Source organism: Saccopteryx leptura, chromosome 4, assembly GCF_036850995.1.
Source record: "Saccopteryx leptura isolate mSacLep1 chromosome 4, mSacLep1_pri_phased_curated, whole genome shotgun sequence".
NCBI lineage: Eukaryota > Metazoa > Chordata > Mammalia > Chiroptera > Emballonuridae > Saccopteryx > Saccopteryx leptura.
The window spans coordinates 130,132,035-130,148,901 of NC_089506.1; the positions used below are offsets into that span (position 1 = coordinate 130,132,035).

The following is a 16,867-nucleotide window of genomic DNA, read 5'->3' on the forward strand; positions in this document are numbered from 1 at the left end:
ATAAATAAATAAATAAAAAGAATCAATGAGATCAGCTATTGGCAATAGAGGAGGAGAGAGGCCCCAGATTGACTGCTAGGGTCTGAGTTCCGGCGACTGGATACAGGTATCCCAGATGAGAAATTGAAGACAGGAGAAATGACAGTGCCGGTCCCGAGGTTTGAATCACAAGGAATATTGTCATCTTAACTCGTGGCCATTGAATTCTGTGCTCTTTGCTCTGGGGTCGGTGGCGGACAGTTAGTGAGTCCCCTCACTGGGCAAGGATGCTTTTCAGACTGTCGGCAAAAACGACTAAGAAATTCATTCCGAAACTGTAATTTGAGTGCCGGGAAGGATGTTGCAAGACCCCAAGCAATCTACTTACAAATATTCTTTGAAGATTGTTCTCCCTGAGTTTCCAGACCAAATGGCAAGAAAATCTATGCCCAGAGCCTCTCTCTGGGAGAGGAAGGCGAGGACGGGGGTTTAGGCAGCCTCTCCGCCCTCCCGCTTTGGATTCCCTGGGACCACCGGGCCGGCCGGAGGCGCTGCCCCGGGTGTTCCGTGGCCCCTCTCTCTGCAGGAGTCCGGCCTCTCGCCCCCGCACCGACAGCGCAGCTCCCGCCTTCCCGGCCGGGCGAGGCGCACTCTCGGCAGTTCTGAGATGGTTTCTCAAAACTATTCCCGGACGTTTCCGCAGGACTTGAAGCGCCGCCGCGGGGCGCAGGGACCGGCTCCCAGGCCTCCTTCACCCCCCCCCCCCCCGGGGATCCCCTTTCGTGCACACCCTCCGCGGCTCCACCGGATACTCCCCTCCGGAGGCCGGGCCCCATCCGCCTGCCCGCCGCCCCCGCCGCGGGCTGGGGGGAGCCCCGGGCCGAAGCGCGGGGCAGAGGCGGCCGTGGAGACCGGGCAGCGGCGCGGGGCCGAGTCCTAAGCGGGGAGACTCGGCAGCCTCTTTCTCCCGCTGCCCCCGCCCCTCTCCCTCCTCCCTCCGCGCTCGCCCGGCGGCGGCCCGGGTCTGCGCGCTCGCCGCGCCTGCCCCTCCTCCCGGGCCTGCGGACCCTCTCCCCCCGCCCTCGCCGCCTCCTTTCTCCTCCCCCTCTCTCCTCCTCTCTCCTCCTCTCTCTCCTCTTTCCTCTTCCTTCCCGGGGCGGCCAGCGGGGCCGAGAGAGTTGGCTGTTGGAGGCGTAACAGAAAGCTCCGGCTCGGGGAAGGCTGCGCGCTCGGAGGCGCCGCGCCGGGGCTGGGTGAGTCGGGGCCGCGGACCCTGCGCGCGCTGCGGGAGGGAGCGTCTGCGTCCTGGACTGGTGGGGGTGGCGGGGGTCCCCTTGCGGGTGCTAGCGGAACCCTCACGTCCCGTCCGGCGGAGACCTGGCTGCTTGCACCGCGGCTGGCGGGTGCGGGAACTCCGCTCCGGCGACCACAGAGCCCGCGGGGAGGGAAGAGGACCGGGCTGGGGAGCCGCAGCGGGACGGGTGTTGGACGCTAGGAATGGAGGGAACGGCTGCTTCTGCTCTCACCGCCGCGGCTGCCGGCAGTAGAAGCGAAAAAAAGTTGTGCTTGGAACAGCGATTTCCCGGGGAAACCGGCGTGACCATCGGAGACCGGGGCACGGCGGGGCGCGGGCCCTGGGCGCAGCTCGGCGTGCCTGGTACCGCACCGCGGATGGGGGTGGGGGGCTGGTCTGTGGCGTGTGGGTCACCGCGGCCACAGACGTCAGCTGCTTCTCAGATCTGGGCTGCATTTTTGTGGAAGCGCAGTGATTTGGGGTGCGGGCTGGAGGAGGTGGGCGTCGAGTGGAGAAGACCACATCTGGAACGGGTGGGTTGAACCCATGGGATGGGGCGAAGGGCTGGGGGAGACTCGGCGTGTTTTTCTGGATGTTTTAAGTACACTTTTTTGGGTCTCTTTTTCCTTCCATTCAGCGGTCTAGTGTTGTTTGAACTCAGAAAGCCTAGAGTTTTTCCTGCAATCTGGTCCAACTTTTATTATTTCAGGATGGTCGTGAGTTTCATGAGCGTCCACGACCTATTTCAATGGGAATCAATGGAAATCAATGGGAGTAAGGGCGAAGTCTTATCCCCCCCCCCCCCCCCCACCTCATCCCGGGCATTTCCTGTATTTCCCGTTTTCTCTACTGTGACTGTGTGCGTTACTGTAGGTTGCTATCAGTGACCCACATATAAAGTAGAACTGTTTGAAATCGTAAAGCGGCCCCTATGGACAAGTGTGTGTTGGGACCGGAGGGAGGAGAGGTGTGGGCGGTCGGGGGGGCGGGGGGGGCTGTTAGAGCATCGTCCTGGGAGTTAAACCTGACTGAGTAACCAAGCTTGAAGAGACACTTATCGTCTGCAAGTTACATTTACTTCGCCCGCTGCCTGGGAGCTCTACCCACGCCAGGTTTAATCAGTGATCGGATGTTAATTTTTTTGGTACTGCCCTTTCCTGATCTTTTCTACCGGTTCTTTTTAAAAAATACTTTTTCTTTCCAATTTTAAGAGCTACAGAACACAGGCTGGTGAGGCGACTAAAGGTTTTAAGGATAGGAAAAAGAAATAAAAGCCAAGATTATTTCTTTTTGCTGTCATACTGTGATAGCCTTGTTATCCATCTATGTCAGAGATCTGATTCCGATGAAATATTTGAGGGGTTTGAATACCAGGTAAAGCCATATGTTAACAATAATATTTTTCCCAAGTGGTCGCACAAGAGAGCAGGTAGTGTGTGTGGCTGGTTGTGGTTTGCAAAGAGTGCAGCAAATATTATATGCTAGGAAAGAAGACAACGTGTGTTACTGGAGATGATGGGGGTGGGGAAGGGAGAATCCTTCGTCTGCACAGCGATCCAATTAGGAAGAATAATTACACTGCAAGTGAACATTCTTGAATATAATTTAAGTCATGATACATGAACCAGTAATTTGTCTATAGGGAAGAACGAGGATCATTGTGGATGAGAGCAACGTGATGCCTTCTGGAAAAATGTATACTGTACATCTGTGTGATGGGCTCAGAATTGATGGCATCTGACTACAGAGATGTGTGGACTGATGAATTAAAGAGATTTTACTGAATATACTGTTTGGGCAGGGGAGGAAGGGAAAGTCCATTGCAGAACATATACTGCTCACAAAAATTAAGGGATATTTCAAAATGAATATGAAACAATAAAAAAAGAAGCACTTGATTTTTTTTACTAAACAAGAACATCAGAAAAGCAAATGACAAGTCAAAGAAAGTGTTTGATTATGCAAATGAGATGCAAAACCAACTTTCATTTCATTGGTGAAAATGCACTGTACAAAAGGCTGAAAGTACTGCAGTATCTGCACCTTCCCTGGTCCCCTAATTTTTGTGAGCAGTGCGGAAAAACAGTATATAGAAAAACACATTTCTTTTTAATGAACAGTGTATATACACAGCTTCTCTTTTTTTTTTATTGCAAAGAATTGGCAAAGGAGGAGACCAGGAATAGGACACCAAAATTGGGGCTGTTGAGTTCCCAGAGGTGTCATATCTCAACCTTGGATAAGTTATTTAATTTCTCTTAGCCTTAGTTTCTTCTATGTTTGTAAAAATGGTATTGATAAGAGTTCAATTCAAAAAACCACCTTGACGATTAACTGATTACTTTTGTATAGGACTTAGGTGGTGTCTCAGGCTAAGTGCTCAGAAAATGTTAATGATGATTGTTAAGTACTATTTCAAACACCCAGGAGAAAGCCATGCCATTCCAAGAGGTAGAATGCAAGGCTATCTGATTTTAGAGTGAGCGACTGCTCACCTAAGGAAGACCCAGGTACAGCCTGAGTTGAGGCTATACCCATTCCCCTGGCAGTCTACAAACAGGGTCAGTCCAGAACTTACAGGCTGCACCCTTTTGGCACATTCTGGTCAACCTTTTCTGGGACTCCAGTTCCAGGGAGTGTGTAGTGCAGGCTCTGTGTGAGTCTGAGGGTTGGAGCAAAGGTGTGGTTTATAATTCCTGGCTTCATTGCCCCCCTGCAACGGCAAATTCTCAGGTTCCAGGTCCCACAAAAGTAAATATACAAATTGTATTTGAAGAAAATAATTGTTTTCATGGTGGACATGGTGAGTGCCTCTCTTGGGAATCCTAAAAGCAATGTTTTTACTCAGTGTTTATTCCTCTTAGAAAGATACAAATAGTAAGTAAATATCTAATCTCTAGACTTTATTCCAAAAGACAACTTTAAAGTATCTCTTGAGGTTAATGATACATTGCTCAGTTTTCACTAAGATTGTACCTAAGAGCAGATTAAGCAAAAGGCATTCTTAGCAAAACTGTTTTTTTAGCTGAGGAACTATGCTGTATATTGCCTTTCTAATTTGAGAGGAATGCCTGTTTGCTCAATCATCCATTCTTTTATCCTGTCCTTTGGCAAATATTTTTGGAGCCTTTCCCATGGGCTTGCCTCTCTTCTGGCCTCTTGGTAACATAGCCAGGACCAAGAGCAAGCCTCTCCTCTCACAGAGCCACCTTCTAGCTGGAGAAGCAAACGCCATGTGCAAAGGACCTATACGAACCCCGGAAGCTCCCTTTGATTCAAAAGATCCTACACTGGGAAAGCAGTGTGCTGGGTGTGCTTCTCTTGCTCAAGCAAGTCTAATCAGAGAGAAGTGATCTGGCTGGAGGTGCTGGTAGAGGCCAGTCCTCTAGGTCCTCCACAGGGATGAGGGACAAAGGGGAGCCTATTTCCTTCTGTGCTTTATAAAGGTATGTATGTGTCCAGCTTGAGCAGTGGCTGACTAGAGCAGTGATGGGCAATCTATTGAGCTTAGTGTATCAAAATTCTCCAAAAAACCGAGCATAACTCAGGTGGTGTGTCACTTCGAGAAAAAAACCATAATTTTGTGATATTTATAGATTAAATAACAAAAATGTATAATTGTAATATATAACTGTATTTAATAAACCAAAAACTAATTATTTAACTTACCTGCTTAGTGACTTCTTTGTTCATCTGTCAGTTGGTTTCTTTTGGTGGTCTTGATATTATTTAACTTGTGTGGGGTGCCATGAGCTAAGATAAGTGAGGGGGAGGGGGAATTCTTTAACCAACCTGCCTATTAGTGACTTTTTTGTTGCTGAATTGCGTTGGCTAAATCTTCAATGAAGGTTGGTATTTTGTACACTTCAAGCCCAAGCAAGCGCTACTAACTTCATCTGTCAATCTGTTTCTTTTGATATTATTTAACGCTGAGAATAAGGTCTCACAAAAGTACGTAGAGGGAAAAATTGTGAGTGAAGCCATTGCTATATTTTTCAGGATGCTAAAAGTGTCTGGTAATCGGTTCCAGGCACTGCAAATTTCCTGTTCGTAGTGGCACTCCTCTTGATTCTCCAAGCGGCACCTTTCCAGATTCTCAAGCTTTGATCTCAAGTCGACAAACACCTGAGCCCAGATGCTGTCTTGAAATTCTGCAATGCATCTTGTGTAAATTAAGATGGCTGCCGCTATTTCTAATGGCGGAAACGGCACCCATTGCACAGGCCCTCGCCTCTCCCAGCTGCCCCTCACTTATCTCAGTAATGATGGTCAGTTAGAAATCCACGACACCCCAGAACAGTAGATTGGATGATGGTTGCTGTGGTTATGTGGTTGCTGGTAATGGCGATCACAGGGCCCCCAGAGATGCGTCCCCCATGGCATTCCACTGCTCCCTGCTCTGCCGGCCGGAAGTGAGGTCAAAGATCCCCTAACGGCCTAACCGGAAGTCCCAGAACTAGATGCTCTGTGCTGGAGTTCTATTGTTTTGGCCTACAGACCTCTGGCACAGAGTGTCTACACTACAGCAAACGTTTTATCTTCGGTTCCTGCACCTGGCCGTGCAGGAGCCGAGGATAAAACGTCCTTCTCGGCATGTGGCCCCATACTTCTCTGGTATTCGGCCGCATGTCATTGAAAATGGCTACATTGAAAAGGTTCACCATCACTGGACTAGACCCACCAGCCAATGTGCCATGGAAACAAGCAGCAGGTTTTTTTCAGAGGTGAGACTTCTCTGCCTTAGGCAAAGAAGGAATCAAAGGTCAGAACTTATCATAAGCTTATAAACCCCAGATTGTGTCCAGGGAAGAGTCTGGTCTGGCATTTCAAATACTTGACTCTTCTTGCTGTAGAAGGTGTGACTGACAGAGTCAAGGAAAGAGAGGACACTTGGTTCCTCATGGTCCTTCAAAGGTTTTTTCACTACTTTTAAGTCATAGTAATACACAGTACACTAACGATGCTTATGTTTGGAGTCTAGAAGGCTTGAAAAGGTATAAGGTAGTTGGGGCACTGGCAGTAGTTGCTTGGATGAGAGGCACAGTTGGACAGGGAGGTACTTTAGGTTGTAGGGTCCGGGGGCTGAGCTGAGGAGTCTGAACTTTATCTCAAAAGCTGTGTGGAAGATGGAAAATTTATAGCAGGTAAATGATGTAATCATAATGTGCTTTAGGAAGAACTCGGTGGCCCTGGCTGCTTGGCTCAGTGGATAGAGTGTCAGCTTAACATATAGACATCCCAGGTTTGATTCCCAATCAGGACACACATGAAAAGTGACCATCTGCTTCTCTGCCCCTCCCTCTTCCACTTCTCTTCCTCTTCTTCACCCACAGCCAGCGGTTCAAGCATCGGCCTTGGGTGCTAAGGATAGCTAGGCTGGTCCTGGTTGGTCCTTATTGGTCCTGGTTGGTCTGAGTGAGCGTGTCAGCCTCAGTGCTGAGGATAGCTTGGTTGCTGGGTGGATCCTGGTCAGGTGCATGCAGGAGCCTGGCTCACTATCTTCCCTGCTCTCACAGAGAGAGAGAGAGAGAGAGAGAAGGAGGGAGGGAGGGTGGGAGGGAGGAAGGGAAAGAGGAAGGAAGAAAGGAAGGAAAGAAGGGAGGGAGGGAGGGAGGGAGGAAGGAAGGAAAAGAAGAAAAAGAAAGAAAGAAAAGAAAAAGAAAGAAAAGAAGGAGGGGAAGGGAGGGGAGGGGAGGGGAGGGAGGGGAAGGGAAAGGAAGGGAAGGGAAGGGAAGGGAAGGGAAGGGGGAAACTAACTCAGTGGTCATGAGGTTGGGCTAGTTGACATGGTGGCTAGGCAGTGAACAGAAGGTGATTTGGAAGGCTCCTGCAGAAATTCTGAGGGCATTTGGTGTGAGAGTGAGGGAGTGGGGCAGAAGTCTGGAGAGACCACACTTCCTTGGTCATTTCCTAGGGTGGGCACTTAGGAAGAGGAAGTCAGGGTGACTGGTATGAGTCATGGTGCCATTCACTGAGGTAAGCTGCTGTGCAGAAAAGAACCTCAGTTTGGGGAGATGGCAGGGACTAATGAGTTCAGTTGAATTCAAAACCGAACTGTGAGCCTTCTAAAAAGTGAGAGATGCCTAGCAGAGTTGGATACATAGGCAGGAAGAGAGGCCTGGCGCTAGAGATGAAAGATAGAATTATTTTTCTGTGGTTGCATGGTCTGTCAGATTTACTAAAAGTACTCAGGGTGAGAGTAATCTGTGTCCTTGCAACTAAATTTTTCTCTTTCATCCTTTCAACAGGCCTAACAAGCCCCTGACCTTGGCCTTAAATGACCAGACTCTTACTGGTGTTATTTTGTAGACTTGGTTATGTTTGTTTATGTTCTTTTGAACTGAGATAGTTACAAGGAATGTATGTAGAATGGTTCTGAACACATTTAACAGCTAGAATGTAAACTGATAAAATTGATACTCTCCAACCCCCACCCCAACACACACACACATATTTTATGAACAGAATGTTTGTTCCAAAATTCATGTGCTAGCTAGATGAACCCCTAACCCCCGGTATGATGGGATTTGGAGATGGGGCCTTTGGGAGGTAATTAGGTTTAGATGAGGTCATGAGGGTCAAGCCCCCTTGATGAGATTAGTGTCCTTATAAGAAGGAAGAGAGACCAGAGCATTCTCTCTGCCACTGTGAGAAGGTAACCAGGAAGAAGGTCTGCACTTAGAACTTAATCTGACACACCTTGCTCTTGGATTTCCAGTCTCCAGAACAGTGAAAAATAAATGTCTGCTGTTTAAGTCATCCATTCTATGTTATTTTGTTATATTAGCCCAAGATGACTAATAAACAGGTATATATTTTATTTAAGAAAATGTAAGATGACTTTCACTTGCTAAGAATGTAAACAAGTTTTGTGTGAATTTACAGAATACTGAGCATAGCTGAGAAGGTGTGTTATCTGTGTCTTTTCTTAGCTTAACCATATCACCAGCAGCTAAGTCAAGAGAAACACCTAGCTTTGACCTTGACTTGGCAGGTAAGAAAGGAGAACCTCAGTGTGTTTTGACTTTTTCTTTATGCAGATTTTTTCTGATTTTGATTCAATAGCACACTTAAAGTGGCACTTTAGAGACTTAAAAATTTCAGTCCCAAAATTGAATAAGGCTTCTGAGGTGCTTAGTTGGGGTAAACTTTTGAGGTTCTATTTAGGATAGTGCAACCAAACTAACTTTTAAAACTCTTCACATGGTTTCTAAAATAATAGGTACTAAATTCTGTAGCCAATTATAGTATTTGAATAAAGAGTATTGAGGGTTTCAGCAAGTTCATAGCAATGTTAACACTGACAAAGGTGACATTATTAGTAAAAACAGTTATTTTCTATGTCTTCTTCCTTTTTTTTTTTTCCAAGTGAGAGGAGGGGAGATAGAGAAACAGACTCCCACATGTGTCCCAACCAGGATCCACCCAGCAACCCCCATCTGGGGCCATGCTCACAACAGAGCTGCTATTTTTAGCGCCTGAGGTGGAAGCTCCATAGAGCCACAATACATGGGGCTGATGTGCTCAAACCAATCAAGTCATGGCTGTGGGAGGGGAAAGGTAGAGAGACAGAGGGAGAGAGAGAGAGAGAGAGAGAGAGAGAGAGAGAGAGAGAAGAGGAGGGGGGTGGAGAAGCAGATGATTGCTTCTCCTGTGTGTCCCAACTGGAAATCGAACCTGGACATCTACCCACTGGGTTGACGCTCTACCACTGAACCAGCTGGTCATGGCTATGTCTTCTTGATGAAACAGAGAATAGTTCGACAAGGTGTAACCAGTTTGCCCAGTGCTGAGTGATATTTGCACAAGGGTAATACAGTGAGGATCTGCCGCCCAGGATGATATATGAGCTAGGCTGTTAGAGCAGTTAGTATGTGATCTTCTAAAAATTTTTTTGTTTTTATAGATTGATTTTAGAGAGACAGAGAGAGGAAGGGAGAGGGAGAGGGAGCATGACAGCATTGATTTGTTGTTCCACTTAGTTGTACATTCATTGGTTGCTTCCCATATGTGCCATAACCAGGGATCAAACCCACAACTTTGGCCTTTTGAAACAGTGCTCTAACCAACTGAACTAGCCAGTCAAGGCCGTGGGTGGCCTTTTAAAGCAGTCCCTGCTTGTGGAACTATGAACATTCTTTGTGGGTTGAATCTCTCTGACCCTAAAAGTGCTCAGACTCACAGCATCCCCTCGATTGCTGGTGGCAGCTGCACACAGATTTGCGGTTCGCACGTCCTTATCTACCACTGCTCAACAACCCTTCTCCCCAACATTCATTTCTCCTTCTTTAAGTCGAGTGGCTGCTGCCATGGCCATGCAGGATCCCATGCACATGCGGGTTCTCACTGGATTCGGGCAGATGGTAAAGAAACTGTGGAGCCAAAAAATGGTGAGCCATTCTTTTATTAAAGTCTCATAATGGCAGATGAGCAAACGGGCAGGGAAGACCACTTCCCTCTCACTCAGGGTTCCTAAGCCCCGATTCATTCTCTGGGCTTTACTGGACTCACAGCCCCCCCCCCTCTCCCCACAAGCTCAGCAGGGTTCCCAAGCCCTTCAGTCGTCTCCAGTCAAACAGGCCAGTGGAAGTCTGGCCAACGATCGCCCCTCCCCATGGAGGCAGGCGATCTGCAATTTGCAGCCTGCTGTCCCGAAGGCGAGCACCCACAGCCTTCCACAGACTGGACGCTGTACGCACATGGTGCTGCCCAATACAAGGAAGCAAACCGAAAAACACTTGTTACAATCTTATTTGCTCAATACCCCCTTAGAGACACAGCGAGAAAACAAGAAGGCGAGAAGGTGGTCTTCTGCAAACCAGAAAAAGGGCTCTCACCAGGAACCAAATCTATAGGCACCTTGAGAACTTGTGCTAGGAGGCTTAACTTCTGTTTTCATGTCCACAAGGAACAAAGCTGGTCCACCTTTTTATTTGAAGTTACCATATGGCCCTCAGGGGCTATTGCTGTTAACTTGAATTTCATTCATTTGTGGGATAAATAAAGGAGTAGAAAGTAGACTCCAATGAATGCTTGTTGAATTGCAGGTGTAGAATTTGTGCACCACCAGACCATTATTCCTAGTACTGCTGTGGGTTTGGGGTAAGGCCAATGGGGATTATCAATCATTGTCAGTCTGTGTAACTAGCAGGAATGCCTCACCTCACCCATGCCTGCCTAAACTGAGGTGCCATTAAAGGGAACACTGATAGTCACAGATTAGAAGAATGTAGACTAAAATTTTAACTGGTTATTTTGGACTAGTGGGCTTGGAGCCAGGTGACTGTTTTCTTATTTTTCTGTTTTTCATATTTTCAGTAAAGAGCTGAGTAAAAAAGTGTTACTTTTTTTTTTTCAGTGAAAGGAAGGGAGGCAGAGAGACTCTCACATGCACCCCAACTGGGATCCACCTGGCAAGCCCAGTAGGGGGCGATGCTCTGCCCATCTGCGCGCTGCTCTGTTGCTCAGCAACTGAGCCATTTCTCTTTATCACCTGAAGCAGAGGCCACAGAGCCATCCTCAGTGCCCAAGGCCAACTCGCTGGAACTAATAGAGCCATGGCTGCGAGAGGGAGAGAGAGAGAGAGAGAGAGAGAGAGAGAGAGAGAGAGAGAGAGAGAGAGAGAGAGAGAGAAGCATGTGGGGGAGAGGTGGAGAAGCAAGCAGATGGGTGCTTCTCATTGTGCCACTGGCCCTGAGACTAGATGGGTGCTTCTCAACTGTGTGCCTTGACTGGGAATCTAACTGGGGACGTCCACATGCTGGGCTGACCATCAAGGGCCACATGGTACTTTTAAACTCAGAATGAAACAGTTATTGGATTTATATTTTTTGTACAAAACAGTATCAAAAGTTTTAGACACAAGACTACGTCTGTGGTACAGCCATTATGCAACAGATCTCTATCTTTAAAAAAAGATTGAAATTTCTACGTGAATAAATATGGTTACTAATAATGGAAGGCAGAGGCCTATAACCAGGACTAGTTGCTGTGACCTAAAGCCTTTCCTCTGAATAATAGGGAAGAACCGACTGCTTATTGTGGGTGTGCTTCTTATGTTTTCATAAACATTGTAAGTGTGTTCTGAGATGTGTTCCATTTACTTTTTATTTTTATTGTTTTCTTAAGTGAGAAGTGGGGAGGCAGAGAGACAGACTCCCACATGAGCCCCAACTGGGACTCATCCAGCAAGCCCTTTTTGGGGCAATGCTCTGCCCATCTGGGGCTGTTGCTCTGATGGTTGGCAATCGAGCTATTTTAGCACCTGAGGTGATGCCATGGAGCCATCCTCACCACCCAGGGCCAACTTGCTCCCACTGAGCCATGGCTGTGGGAGGGGAAGAGAGTGATAGAGAGAGAGAAAGGAGAGAGGGAGGGGTGAAGAAGCAGATGGTCGCTTCCCCTGTGTGCCCTGACTGGGAATCAAACCCAGGACTTCCACACTCCAGCTGACGCTTTACCGCTGAGCCTACTTTTTATTTTTATTTTACTTTTTTGTGACAGAGAGAGAGAGACAGATAGGGACAGAGAGACAGGAAGGAGAGAGATGAGAAGCATCAATTCTTCATTATGCCTCCTTAGTTGATTACTTTCTCATATGTGCCTTGACCAGGGGACTACAGCAGAGCAAGTGACCCCTTGCTCAAGCCAGCAGCCTTGGGCTCAAGCCAGTGACCTTGTGGTCATGTTTATGATCCCACGTTAAAGCCAGTGACCCCATGCTCAAGCCGGCAAACTCAGGGTATCAAACCTGGGTCCTCCGTGTCCCAATCCAATGCTCTATCCACTGTGCCACTGCCTGGTCAGGCTACTTTTTATTTTTTATTTGCTGATTTGACAGAAATAAAAAAAAGCAGCAAGAGAGAGAGAGAGAGAGAGAGAGAGAGACATTGATTTGTTTTTCTACTGATTCATGCATTTCTTGGTTGATTTTTGTATATGCCCTGTCTGGGGATCAAGCCTGAAACCTTGGCATTTCAGAAATATGCTCTAACCATCAGAGCTACCCAGCCAGGACTGTGTTTCAGTTCTGTTTCTAACTGTGTAAACATCTGTTTGATTGATCAATACCGAATTAAATCTGATCGATAAGAAGTACTGAATTACATATGTATTATACTGACAGATTTTTTCTTTTTAAAAATTGTTTCAGTGTTCACTAGTACTCAGACTAGCAGTGAGATTTTAAATATCCCTTTAGCATCAACCTTTCTACATGCCCGGAAAATTAGAGGGGCTTTTTTTCCTCTACCAATTCTATTGTTCAGCATTTTCTTTCTTTCCACATTGGGCCGTGTTGTCAAGGGCATCTGGAGTTCAAGCTTCCTTTCTCCTGGGGCAGGCTGCAGTTGGGCTGAATTTCACATGTTGTGTTCTAGTTGTGAGTCATTTTGGCAGTTATTGAAGGATGGCTATAACTTCATAGACAGTAGTTTCATTTAATCTTCAGATAAGTAGTGCAGAACAAGCTAACCTCTTTTAAATTAAAAAAAAAAATTTTGTCCATAGGGATCAAAATTCCTTTTTTTTTCATATTATTTTTTAAAATTTATTTTTTAATTACAGTTGACATACAATACTATATTAGTTTCAGGTATACAACATAGTGATTAGACATTAATTAACTTACAAAGGAATTTTTGAAATTTAAAATAATAGATTACATAGTCTGGGAATTACAAATTTATCAGTAAGCAGTCTTTTTTTTTTTTTTAAATGACTGCTATTTGCATGTAAAATATACACTTAGAAAAGCATGGCTTATAACTTTAAAAACTATCTAAAATCACATTCATTTTTTTAATGGCTGTCTATTCCTAGAGATGATTCTACATAGAGAAGTATGTCTAAACAGATCCTTACTCTGTCATTTGCTCATTCTTATAGTAGTCCTTTCAGGATTCTTCTGAAGTGGAAGCTTATAATTTACCGACGTAATTACTGATTTCTGCACGGATTCATGCTGTAATATGTAGCATAGTGTGCCGGCTTAAACAGGTGACTGTAGGTCATTTTTTTAAAAGATTTTATTTATTGATTTTAGAGAGAGGGGAGAGAGAGAGAGAGAGGAGAGGGTAGGGGAGGAGCGGGAAGCATCAACTTGTAGTAGTTGCTTCTTTATGTGCCTTGACCAGGCAAGCCCGGGATTTCCATCTGGCAACCTCAGCATTCTAGGTTGATGCTTTATCCACTGCACCACCACAGGTCAGACTTCTTTTTATCCAAAACCTTTTGGCAAATGGGTATGCTTAAGTTGTCTCATCTGTTTATGTGTTTTTCCCACTTTGTGCTTAGGTATATACGTAGTTTTTTTCTTGATTAGGAAAGATAGGGCAGGATCAAAGGGAGCAAAGCTAATGTTTAAACCAGGGATCCCCAAACCTTTTACACAGGGGGCCAGTTCACTGTCCCTCAGACCGCTGGAGGGCCGGACTATAAAAAAAACTATGAACAAATCCCTATGCACACTGCACATATCTTATTTTAAAAAAACAACAACAAAAAAAAAACAAAATGGGAACAAATACAATATTTAAAATAAAGAACAAGTAAATTTAAATCAACAAACTGACCAGTATTTCAATGGGAACTATGGACCTGCTTTTGGCTAATGAGATGGTCAATGTCCGGTTCCATATTTGTCACTGCTAGCCGTAACAAGTGATATGATGCGCTTCCGGAGCCGTGACGTGTGCATCCCGCATCACCGGAAGTAGTACTATACGTGAGCCATGCTGCGCTTTGCGGCGCCGCCACCTACAGTACTCCAGGAGTGGAGCATCCGCATCCTGTGCTCCTCTCACTGACCACCAATGAGAGAGGTGCCCCTTCAGGAATTGCGGCGTGGGCCACTGGATAAATGGCCTCAGGGGGCCGCATGTGGCCCACAGGCCGTAGTATGGGGACCCCTGGTTTAAACTATCATCCAAAGCCAGAAAGAGCTGTAGCCAGGTAGAGGCCACACTGAATGATAAGAACCCAAGTGGTAGTGGTGATGAAAAGGTGTGACTGGCTGTATATACACCTGTGTGGAGAGGTGGCTGGTGAACTGTTTAGGACAGTCTGAGCAGCTATCCTGCTGGGAGACCACCGCTTCCCGTGGTCTGGAAACTAGACTCATGGATACTAAGAGTATGTTAGCTTTCTTAGCAACTACATAGTCAATATAACTTGCATGTTTTTTTAAAAAATAAACATTTTTAAACAAGACTTGCCATCAGGTTAGATTTCTTCTTATTATAGATTTGTATCTGACTTTTTAAATCTTGACCCTGGGACTTCCCATTTCTCCTTGTGAACTTTCAGCTTTCTCACTCTGGCACATTGCTCAGCCTGTCCAGACAATGCTGAATTCTGTCTGACCCAGTCATCTGTCACATCAGCTGTCCCTCTGGTCTGAGTGCTGTTCCTCAATACTTGTGCTCATCAGTCATTTGGGTTTTTGAGTCGTTCACTGGCCGTTTCTGTTCAGCCTCCCCTTGTCATTCTCCGAGTCCTCTTAGCAACCAAGGGTGCGTCAGCCTTTGTAGGTGGCCAGAGGGCGAAGGGTTGGAGTCTGTGCCAAGATACAGAGGAAGCTAATTTTACCCATGACCTCGACCTCATTAACATTGTGCTGGAACCAAGAGAGCCAGCATTCCATGGTGTTGTTTGACTGCATTGTCTCTGCTGATTTATGGTCATGGGTCTAGACTCCCGCTTTCTGAGGGAGGCAGATATGATGGCCAGATGAGAGTGTAGGAGATGATCAGTACTTACTATGTTCTTATAACTACCCTTGAGTTGTGCTTTGGTTTGTCAGCTGGTCATTGGGCTCTACTGCTGCTGATTTGGTCTCTGGATAAGCCAAGATTGACCAGATGTTAGTGCAAAGAGTGAGGGAAGAAGGCCTCTTGGAGTCTGGGGCATCAGTGGGTGGACTGACGACCTGGGTGTCCCACAGGTGGGGTCAAGTCTCACATCACTACTCTCCATGCTTTAAAGCAGGGCCCCTCAAACTTGGATGTGAAAAAGAATTACCCGAAATCTTTTTTTTTTTTTTTAATTTTAAATTATTTTTATTTATTTATTCATTTTAGAGAAGAGAGACAGACAGAGAGAGAGAGAGAGAGAGAGAAGGGGGGAGGAGCAGGAAGCATCAACTTCCATATGTGCCTTGACCGGGCATGCCCAGGGTTTTGAACCGGCGTCCTCAGCATTCCAGGTTGACGCTTGATCCACTGAACCACCACAGGTCAGGCCTTACCCGAAATCTTTTTAAAGTGCAGACTGATTCAGCAGGCCTGGGTGGGGCCTGGGATTCTGAAGTTCTGACAAGCTCTCCCTGACGTTGATGCTGCTGGTTCTGTGGACCATGTGAGTAGCAAGACCTCACATAAAGCTGGGATGTGAGTAAGACGATGCGATAGTCACTGAAGGCTGAAAGCTGAAAAGGCTGGTCTCCGGAAGGCGTCTGTGGGTCTAACATAAAATTGGTTGCCTGCTATTCAGGGCTGGTCCCTGTTGGGATGAGACTGAGGTCTGCCAGCCCTGTCCCTTCCATTTGGGCCCTTACCAGCCTGAGTAGCTGTGCAGGAGGAGATCATGGTCTTCCAGGCAGGATATATTTAAAAGAAGAGGTTTTGTATTGCTAAGTTTGAGTTACACTGATTTCCTCATTACATCCTGATTATATATAATTTGAACTATATAAAGAAGGTTCTAACTTCCTCTGATTAAGCCTGCATTTTCTCATACACCCTAGATAACACTTTGAAGTTATGTGATTACAAAGTTTTTTAAAAGTTACCTATTGTCTCATTTAGAGCAGTGGTCCCCAACCCCCAGGCCACGGACCGGTACTGGTCCGTGGCCATTTGGTACCAGTCCGCAGAGAAAGAATAAATAACTTACATTATTTCCGTTTTATTTATATTTAAGTCTGAATGATGTTTTATTTTAAAAAAAATGACCAGATTCCCTCTGTTACATCCATCTAAGACTCACTCTTGATGCTTGTCTTGGTCACGTGATACATTTATCCGTCCCACCCTAAAGGCCGGTCCATGAAAATATTTTCTGACGTTAAACCGGTCCGTGGCCCAAAAAAGGTTGGGGACCACTGATTTAGAGCATTATTTCTAAAACTTGCCTGATGCTCTGCTGGAGTGCTGGCTGGACATACACGTTCTCAGACCCAACTCTGCAGTTTTGACTTTATAGGCCTGGGATGGGTCTTGGGAGTATTTTTTAAAAACATAGTATCTAGATGCTTCTTATCGGCAGGTTTTAGAAACACCAGGTTATAGAAACATCCATTTAGAAGCCCATCTGTGTGAGCATGTGGTTCTGGCAGGGCCTGAGGGGCGCCTTCCCTGTTCTTTTCTTGGCCTCTTGGGTGCTCCTCAGTGAAGGCTGGCTTCTGTCCCTTTGGCTCCACTTCCGTTTTTATCTCGACACATGCTTTTATTCTTACAGAGAGGCTCTTATCTTGCTTGGATGGGACCAAATCAGAGAGTCCTTTGTCAGCAGTGTAAGAAGTCAATTCTGAAGCCGTTATTTTTAGGAAGGTTTTACAGACACCGATTATTAAGTGCTTTCAGCCATTCTTTTAAA

General features: G+C 46.2%; 1 protein-coding gene across 2 annotated transcripts in view; it reads left to right on the forward strand.

Annotated features, from left to right (window-relative positions):
* Window positions 1-163: 163 nt before the first annotated feature.
* LHFPL2 (LHFPL tetraspan subfamily member 2) overlaps window positions 164-16,867 on the forward strand; it is a 195,878-nt gene continuing 179,174 nt past the window's right edge. For both annotated transcript variants that reach the window (XM_066381704.1, XM_066381703.1), the window contains exon 1: window positions 164-1,232. The gene's annotated coding sequence lies outside the window, so the exon portion shown is untranslated. The remainder of the gene's footprint in view (window positions 1,233-16,867) is intronic.